General features: G+C 36.8%; 1 protein-coding gene across 2 annotated transcripts in view; it reads left to right on the forward strand.

Moving 5' to 3' along the window:
• Positions 1–7,166: 7,166 nt before the first annotated feature.
• LOC105035517 (cycloartenol-C-24-methyltransferase 1) overlaps positions 7,167–10,321 on the forward strand; it is a 37,604-nt gene continuing 34,449 nt past the window's right edge. The window contains exon 1 of one of the 2 annotated variants that reach the window (XM_073252048.1): positions 7,167–7,237. The gene's annotated coding sequence lies outside the window, so the exon portion shown is untranslated. The remainder of the gene's footprint in view (positions 7,238–10,321) is intronic. The other variant, XM_073252049.1, reaches the window with a different exon arrangement.

A 10,321-nucleotide genomic window follows, 5' to 3' on the forward strand; every position in this document is an offset into this window, starting at 1 on the left:
ATATTATAACATCCTGGGCTATATTACGTCATACGATGTCATAATTTTTTTCAAAAAATAGGAATATTTTAGTTATACAAAATTTTTAAATGAAAAAACTGACCTACAGGTATTAAATGCGTATTGGAAAGTAATGACTCGTGGATCAATCAGATGAGGTGGTGCACTCCATGTCGGATTTTCTATGCTGCTGACAGTGGACAAAGAATTTCTCTTCTTATTAAATATGGTGTCATTGACCATCTTAACCATTATACGGTTGCAAGTAGATTAGGTTGTCCAACTTTTAATTGGGAGTCAATTGAGCATTAATTAAGTCCAACTTGAGATGAGACTTGGATTCAAAACTATAAACCACTAAATTACTACTCTGAAATCGAACTAATCCAAATAGACGAGAAGATTTTCAGTGTAACAATGATACCACGCCAAACTTATAACCTTAACCCAATTAAAACTTGAAAATTAGTGGGGCAGTGTGAGGTATCATCAAGAAAATCGGTTAAATACATGACAATCGATGAAATACAAATATTTTTATTGGATTGTGATAAATTTAACGTGGTATCACCGTTGCAACATAGTTTTTTCCCAAGTAGACCTAGCTTCTTATATATTTCAAAATCTTTTTCTTCAATATAATATGTTTAGTGTCCTTTCATAATATGTTTTATTAACAATTTGTTTTGTTGATTGTAGTTATATGTGGTTATCAATTAAATCCTATGTAGAATATATTTTTGATAGTATCTAGATGCTACTTGTTGTTATTTTGTTGCATAATATGTTCATAATATAATTAAATAAGCAATTTATATATGTTTGTTATGTTTTATTTTTTTTGATCCAATTTGATCCAAAATATTCGATAGATTAACAAAATCGATATTAAAACCAAATCAATTAATCCAATCCAACTTGAACGAAATCAAATTTTATTTATTTATTTATTTTGATCCAATGACAATATAGATTGAATTGGCCAACCCAACTTAGCTGCGAACCTATAAACAGTCTTGCTCATTACTCTTGATTGGCTTAAAATGGAAGAAAGAATAACAATAAGATTTACCAATCACAATGTCCAAGTGGCAAACTTTTCCTTTGGGAACGTGATTATATCTTTTATTTGAGGTAGGAGTTCACTTATGGACATGGGTAGGGGAGGAAAATCTGACCTATAATTCCTTCAAGTTTATCACTCTTTTACTATTGTACCTTAATACATATATATGATCTCTAATATACAAATGTAATATTTTAGTTAGTATACAAAAATATATGTTGCGATGTTTCTTCTATAAATAACTGTATGCATTACGTAATGGATGCGATGAAGTAGATCATTATTACAGCAATAATGCACCAAGCGAGTTTATACGGTGCATCCCCTCAGTTAGGTTAACACATTAACACCCACCCAATTTTCTGGCAAATGGGCTCTTTTTTTTTTCATTTCATCACATGTACTTGCAGTAGCATTTAATTCATGTCCTTTGATTTTATCCATGCGAAACCTTACATATTAATTCCATCTACACCAACGTGCCTGTACTTGCATGAATTTGTCAAAATAATATCGTACCAGATCATGATAAGGAACAGCTATTTAGAACCGGCATTATCAGATTTCAAATTAATTAAGCTAACAACCCTATGGAACTGAGGGGCTGAGAATTAATTTCTCGTTTCAACGTGAACCCTCGTGAATGTGGGATAATCAGGAATAATTGACGTCATATCTCCTCAACTACGTAGTTAATATAATATAATCTTTTCTACTATCATACTTTAGTACATATTATTTTTGACATACATACGTAATGTTTTAGATAGTATACAAAAACACGTGCTATGATTTTTTTTTATAAATAACTATATATATTACGCAATAGATGCAATGAAGTAGATCATTATTGTGACAATAATAAGTCAAGCGAGTATACACAGTAAATTTTCTTAGTTAAGTAGTCATTCATTGTGATTATAACTCCTAATTTTCTAGCAAATGCAGCTCCTTTTTTTTTTCATTTCATATCACATATACCTGCAGCAGCATTTAAGTCATATCCTTTGATTTAACCCATGCGAAACCACGCATATTAATTCCATCTACATCAATGCGCCTGTACTTGGATGAATTTGTCAAAATAATAACATATCGGACCATGATAGCGAACAACTATGGTGACCGACATTATTATGAGGTTCCAAATTAATCAAGCTAACAACCAAATGGAACTGAGGGGCTGGGAATTAATTACTCATTTCAACCTGAACTCTGGTGAACGTGGGATCGTCAGGAATTCACATCATATCTCCTCAGCTTACGTAGTTAATATAATATGATCTTTTCTAGTATTATACCTTAGTAATGATCTCTAGCATACATACATAATGCTTAGTTAGCATACAAAAATATATATTATTATGGTCAATCTCCTATTGTATCCATCACTAAAAAAAAGTATCTGCAAAAGAAGTCCTCACTGATCGAAGTTGTATCCGATGGAGACCCTCCGATGCTTAAGTCGGAGAATGGTGAACAGCAGATGAAGAATATTTGAATTGACAGAATTTCAGTCCAAAATTGTCTTACCTATGCTGTTCATTTATCTTTTTTTTATAGGTAATTCAGATATAACCGTCGAGCACATGATCCCGCTTTTTGTGACACTAAATTATTGGACCATAATCATGGAGTTAATGGATAGTTTATGCCCACTAATGACCGTGACACATATTTGATAACCGTTTATAACGGTTATACACGTGGGATCCGCACATTCCTGTGTTATGTGATCGTGGGATAGGTGGTCATACCACGTTCTGACCTTCTGTGCTGGCAGCTTCAAGTAAGCCGACTATATATCGGTAATAGTAGTAGATCGGTAGTCGTGGAGATCCGAATGAGAATCGGTTGGTAATTTTGATATACTGATGATTTTCAATCGAAGATTAACCAAATTATCCATTGTTAATTGATAATAACCGACTGTCAGTCGGTCAATTAATTTTTATTTAAAGTATTATATTTATAGAATCGATGTAGAGTTGGAGCCGGAAGTTGGTTGAATTATTCCAACAAACGTCATGATCTTTCTCTATAACTAACCGCATATATTGTACGGTGGATGCGAAGAAGTGGACCATTGTTGCGGTAATAATGAGCCAAACGATTATATACAGTAAATCCTCCTCACTTAAGTAGTCATTATAACATTTAGTCATGTCTCTGATTTGACACATGTGAAAGTGAAACCATGCATATTAATTCCATCTACATCAATGCACCTAAACTTGCATGAATTTGTCAAAACAATATCATATTGGATCATGATGGGGGACAGCTATGTTGACCGGCATCATCAGATTCCAAATTAATTAAGCTAACAACCATATGGAGCTGAGAGGCTGGGAATTAATATCTCGTTTCCACCTGAACGCTGGTGAATGTGGGATCATCAGGAATTCACGTCATATCTCCTCAGCTAACATAGTTACTATAATATAAATAGACTGGATGAGTATTTAATTGCCAAGAAAATATTTGTGGACTCAGAAAACCTTTTCGCATGCAAGGAGAACTTTCATTTTAAAAGCTAAGTATCAGTCTCGTTTGTTTTCTTTAACTGCAACCATATATAGCTAGGCATTGTCTTGAAACGTATTAACTAGAAATCTATTTAAGAAAATAAATATGTTTATATTACATTGCATGCAGTCGATCCCGGAATTTTTATGAGCTTACATACAAGTACAGAATAATTACTGGAGTAAGAACTCATATACAAAAGTTAATGCATGCAATCGGACGGATGAGGGCCGTCATGCAGACATAAACACTGGCGGCGTCCCCTGCATCGCTCTGCATACAAGAATAATTACACACAAGTCCCTCCAGGGCCAACCCCCAGCCTCTCCCTGCATGAATGGGAGGTATTTTATGATAAATGGGAGGTATTTACCATATAGTAATATAATTACTACAAAGTTCAATGCTTTACTAATTACGCATGCCGTGTGGTGATAGAAAGCTCAATAAGTGGAAAGAAAATAGGTCGCTCATGTTTGTTGCCATTCGAGGATTCTAGTCAGGACTGAATACATATATAGATACAAATATTAGTCTGATGTAAAAGTTTATGCCCATATATATTTAAAAAGATAAAGATATAGATGGATATAAAAAATATAAATATAAATATAAATATATATCAAATAATTAAATTTTATAACTATAAAATTAAAAATATTATTAAGTAGATAATAAATCAAATTAATAATATATTAATATGATTATATTTTTTTTTAAAATTTTTTGAGTGCTATATAAATTAAATAGGATTATAAATAGAATCGCATATTTAGATACGGATCAGATAGTTATCTATCCATATTTTTTTTTATAAATATGAATATCGATACGGATATTAATTGAATATTCAAATTTTTATTTATATCTAGATAAATTTAGATACGAAATCAAATAAATGGATATTATTTGGTCTATTTTCACCCCAAATTCAGATAAAGAGAGCACATGCCCTATTTTATGATTATCTGATTGGTGTCTACAACTAATTCATACCCCCAGGTGGGCAACTAATTTGCAGCAAAGATGTCCGCAGGTTTCCAATATTTGATAGGATAATTAAGGAGATGTTTGTCTATTCAAAACCCTTTTTTGAGGGGTTCGTTCAATACCCTCATAAATAATAATATTAAAAAATTAGTAATGGTAACATGAATTATGAACAAAGTGATGCAATATCAATTGAAATTGTTTGGATGCATACAAGAGAAATCTAAGAAGGCTCAAGTAAGGACATATATTTGTATAGGAGGTTGTAAGAAAAAAAATCAGAAAGGATCACAAAAAGCTTAGAATAACATAAAAAATTATCCTATACAGTAATATTTTTTTTTGGTAAAAAATATAGTAATACTTAATGAATAAGAATTTATAAAGCCAACCCTAATAATTTGATAATTGAGAAGAGCCTTGATGATTATGATTATAGTCATACTATAATAAGAAAATACCTTTTTTTCTAAGGCAAAAATACCTTTTCTTTTTTTAAAAAAAAAATTCATGTTTCCATCTAAATTTTAAACCAAAATATTCATGATATTTTTTTTAAAAAAAATATATATTGCAAAACTAAAAATGAAAGCAGAATCATAGATCATGCAACCTAAGACCTCCATAAACTACCCGTTCATCACTCATCATCGCTCGATCCACTGGTCCAGTATGCCAGGTGGGAATTGATACTGTGCATAGAACAAGTGGTACCAATAAGTTCTTGGATGAAGTTTCTCTCAATTAATCAACAATTTTCATGTAGGGTCCATAATGAGACCGATCACATGGGTGGATATCTTTAGCTTTTTTTTTTGGTCCCCTACTTGCAAGATATGGAGAGATACTAGTCCATATAAAAGGATCGGGTCAAATACGCCAATATATCAGATAGATTAGGAGGATCGTATCTAAATTTCAATTCAGAACTTTAGCATCCATTAATTAAATAGGATCGGCATATTAGTAGATATGAAATTGCAAGGCCATTTTGAATCTAAATATCGGATCCAAGTGCAATTATGTAAATCCACGTGAAAAAGGAAAATCATATGCCTCCAGATCCCAACAAGTTATATTATTATTATTATTATAAGATCTATGATAAATGAGATCGTTACTGTTTCCACTTCTCTTCTCCGTTTTCCCCCACTATTTTGGTAATTGAAGCTTTGAGCTTCTTCCCTTCGGATTTTTTTTTTCTACAGGTTAGTTTACTAGAATATGTGGGACTTGCTCCAGCAGGCAGTGCAAGAGTCCATTCAGCCCTACAAGAAAAAGGCCTGCAGTGGAAGTACGTGGGGCACCAAATCAAGGAAGCGCTATCCTGATTGGCTCCACGTTAGATGCAAGGGATCCGTTTCCAGCTGGAGACACGTCCATTCCGTTGAGGTCGCCTGATGGGACTAAAATACCTATGTAGAATATATGTGGTTATAAATTAAATTCCATGTAGAATACATTTTAGATAATATCTAGATACTACTTGTTATTATTTTCTCGCATGATATGTTCATAATATAATTGAGTAACCAATTTATATATATTTATTATATTTTATATTCTAATTATTTTTTATTTGATTTGATTCAAAATATTCGATGGATTAATAAAATTGATATTAAAATCCAACCAATTAATCCAATCAAAATGAAATCGAGTTTTTTTTTTTTTGATCCAATAAAAATATGGATTAAATTGGGGTTGTACTCATCCTAGATCCAACCCAACGCTGCATCGAAACTACCAACAGTCTTGCTCGTCAATCTTGATTGGTTTAAAATGTAAGAAAAAATAAGAACAATATTTACTAACCATGATGTCTATTTTATTCAAGCAAAACTGAAATGATGCATATTAATTCTATTTAAGATCTATGCATCGGTGGTTGCATGCATTTATCAAAATAGTATTATATGGCATCATGATGGGGAACAATCATCATTATTAGATTCGAAATTATTAGATCTAACGACCATATGGAACCGAGGGGCCGAGAATTAATTTCTTCTTCCAACCTGAACTCTGATGAATGTGGGATCATCAGGAATTACATGTTTTAAGGTAGTAGAGAAGCTCTTTTAGTATTGATGACAGAGTACGTGGATGAATATTTTAAATTTTTAACTGCCAAGACAATAGCCTTTCTTTTTTTTTTTTTTTTGATAAAAACGGTGCATTCAAACAAATACAGCCAAGACAATATTTGTGGACCCAGAAAAACTTTTCGCATGCAGCAAGCACTTTCGTTTTAAAAGCTAAGAATCGGTCTCGTTTGTCTTCTTTAACTGCAACCATAGATAAGTCAGTTATTGTTTTGAAACGTATTAATTAGAAATCTGTTTAAGAAAATAAATATATTCATATTATATTTGATGCAGTCGATCTTGGAATTTTTATTAGCTTACATATATCCAAGTACAGAATAATTACTGGAGTAAAACTCAAATAGACAAGTCAATGCATGCAGTCGAACAGATGAGGCCCCTTTCTCTCTATACAAGTATAATTACGTACAAGTCCCTCCATGTCCAAACCCCAGCCTCTCTCTCTATAAATAGAGCCTGTAAGCCTAGCTCTTCCCTTCACGTAGCTTCTGCTAGATCGTCTTGTTCCTTGTTCCCCGGGGATAACATTCGTTTCGCTCTCTTTGTAAGGCCTTCTCTTCTCCCATTCCCTCCAAGCCGATACTAATCCTATCTTTTTAGTCGTCTTTTTTTTGTTCATTTTTAATTCTTTAGTTTTTAATGAAAGTTTAGTCTTCTTTACTTCAATGTTTTATTTGTATTTTTGTTTTTCAGATCAGATTTAGATGGAATATGAGATACGTTTTTGTCGACGTTATTCTTGTTGTTGTGTCTTGTTGCGGCCAATCGTCTCGTCGCCCGATCGCCGGGAAGCGTGCACCTGCAAAAGAAAGTCCGCACTGACCGGAGGCGGCTCCGGCGGGGACCCTCCGACGGTCAAGTCAGAGAGGTGACTGGGCAACAGTGAAATGTAGACAGAGAGCTCAATCGAGAAAGAGAGAGAGAGAGAGGGGCGAGCCTGCGTATGATAGAGGGACGGAGCGGATCCATCCCTTGCATTGTTGCCTTCCCCGGTATATATAGTGGAGCTAGGTATGGCGCCGTCATTAATGGCGCGGACAAGTGAGGAGCTGTCAACTCACTGGGGACTGTCAGAGTCGCCGTGAAAACGTCATGTCGCCGTGAAAACGTCATGTCGCCGTGTGGCCGTCCAATCACCAAGGTTGACCCGGCTCTCGGCGGGACAATGCCTCTAGGTAACTGTGCCGCATGTCCGTGTCAGAGCTGACAACGTCTGGCGGCTGTACGGTGGTTGGAGGAGCCGACCGACCCAAAGTCGGTAGCCAGTTGAGTGGTGTCGGGCCCCTCCATTGGTCGGCGAGCATCATGTGAGTCGGCCATCAGTCCACTGGATTCAGTCGGTCGGGATGGATACGCCCGACATACCCCCGGCCGGCGATGGGCCGTTGAATGGCCGGCAGTTAACCGCTGATGGCATCCGTCAGTTGGTCGCCCCGACCGACGATCGGTCGGGTTCTCACCCAGTCGGAGTTGGTCGGGCCGTCAGTCGGTCGGTCGGGCCGTCAGTCGGTCGGGCCCTCCGACAGTCGGTCGGTCGGTCGGTGGGTATCCCCCAACAGTTGCCCCCCTCCACTCCTAAGTCGGGTGGTGAGCTGGCCGATGCTTCCATTCGGACAGCAATCCCGGACGATTGGGAGTGGATTTGTCGCACGTGTAGATCCGACCGTACCGCCGGACGATCCGATGTCAGGCGCCTCATGAATGTCCAGCGATCCGGACGTCCAGTCGATGTCAGAAGTCACGTCGGCGTCAGGTGTCAGACGCCACGTCTTGTCGTCGTCAGTCGTTACGTCGGTGTCAGAAGATCGGGCGCCGGACGATACGGCGTCAGTCGATCGGATGTTCGGCGCCGATCACGGGAGAGAGGGCCGCTGTCAGGCGTCCCATCGGGAACGCGAACCGGCGCGGGCGCGTGAATGCAGAGCCGCGCCCCGTGTGCCGCGTGTCAAGGTGGTTGGGGGCATTGTCCCGCCGAGAGCCAGGTCAACCCTGGTGATTGGACGGCCACACGGCGACATGACGTTTTCACGGCGACTCTGACAGTCCCCAGTGAGTTGACAGCTCCTCACTTGTCCGCGCCATTAATGACGGCGCCATACCTAGCTCCACTATATATACCGGGGAAGGCAACAGTGCAAGGGATGGATCCGCTCCGTCCCTCTCTCATACGCAGGCTCGCCCCTCTCTCTCTCTCTTTCTCGATTGAGCTCTCTGTCTACATTTCACTGTTGCCCAGTCACCTCTCTGACTTGACCGTCGGAGGGTCCCCGCCGGAGCCGCCTCCGGTCAGTGCGGACTTCTTTTTGCAGGTGCACGCTTTCCGATGATCGGGCGACGAGGTGATTGGCCGCAACATGTCTCTTGCCCTTTTCCGTTTTGGGGAAGAATTGAGTGAACGTGATCTCCGCGGAAATCATAGGATTGGGTGCCGGAAACAAAAGAAGTCTCCTTGATTTCACATTCCTTTCTTTTATGTCCTTTTTAACTTTTTATCACCGAATATATTGTGCACTTGGTTTTGATTCCGAGTAACACTATTACAGATACCCAGTTACTCGCCACCCAGTTCAGGGACTGGTGTAGCATCCTACACACACACACACAGAGAGAGAGAGAGAGAGAGATGTAGGCTCCATCCATCCAGATCTGGAGGTAAATCCGATTCTCCTTAAGTTCGTCCAATCCATACGACTCTCAGTGCAACCACCTTTCACCATGAATCCACGTAACCATTGATGGATGTCGTTTGAGAGAAGAAAAAAAAAAGATGGGGTGAGAGTAAGGCCGGCAAAATATGGTCCGATTCATATTTGGTCTCTCATAAATAGATTTGGATCCAAACTAAATATAATTAGATCATAAAATAAGTCAGTCTGTTTAATCTGTTTAATCTATTTAATTCATTTAACTCATTTAAAATTTTTTAATATTTAAATCGGATTTAGATTTTAGATATCTGATCTATTTAATCAGTTTAATATTCTAGTCGGATTAAGTCAGATAACCCGTTTAACTCATTTCATATATTTAATCTGTTTAACTGGTTTAAAACCTATTTAACCTATTTCTGACCCATTTAATTTAACTTGTTTAATCTATTTAATCTCTTTAACCCATTTAAAATTTATTTAACTTATTTAGCTTATTTAATCTAATTTAATCCGTTTAATAAATGAGTTAAGCGAGTCGAGTTGGATTACCTGTTTAATAAATAGATCGAGTTCAAATTTAAATTTTTTATCTATTTAATAAACAGATCGTATTCAAATTGATGATTTTTTTGATCTGATCCACATTGATCCAACTCGTATCCGATCCGATCCGACTCAATTGCCACCCCTAGGTGGGAGAGAGAGGAGAGAGCGGGGTTAACAATTTTTAACTTCATATGTGTCCAACATCTATCTCTTTCCTACTCCTATAAATGCTAATGCATTTTTGTTTAAAATCTCCTATTATTTTCATCTTATGTGTGTGTGTGTGTGTGTGTGTGTGTGTGTGTGTGTGTGTATATATATATATATATATATATATATATATATATATGCATGCATACATACATATATGTACATACAGTTTTTTATATTTTATATAAAAAATATTTTAAAAGACAAATTATTCAAAAGGA

Source organism: Elaeis guineensis, chromosome 2 (assembly GCF_000442705.2).
Source record: "Elaeis guineensis isolate ETL-2024a chromosome 2, EG11, whole genome shotgun sequence".
Lineage (NCBI taxonomy): Eukaryota > Viridiplantae > Streptophyta > Magnoliopsida > Arecales > Arecaceae > Elaeis > Elaeis guineensis.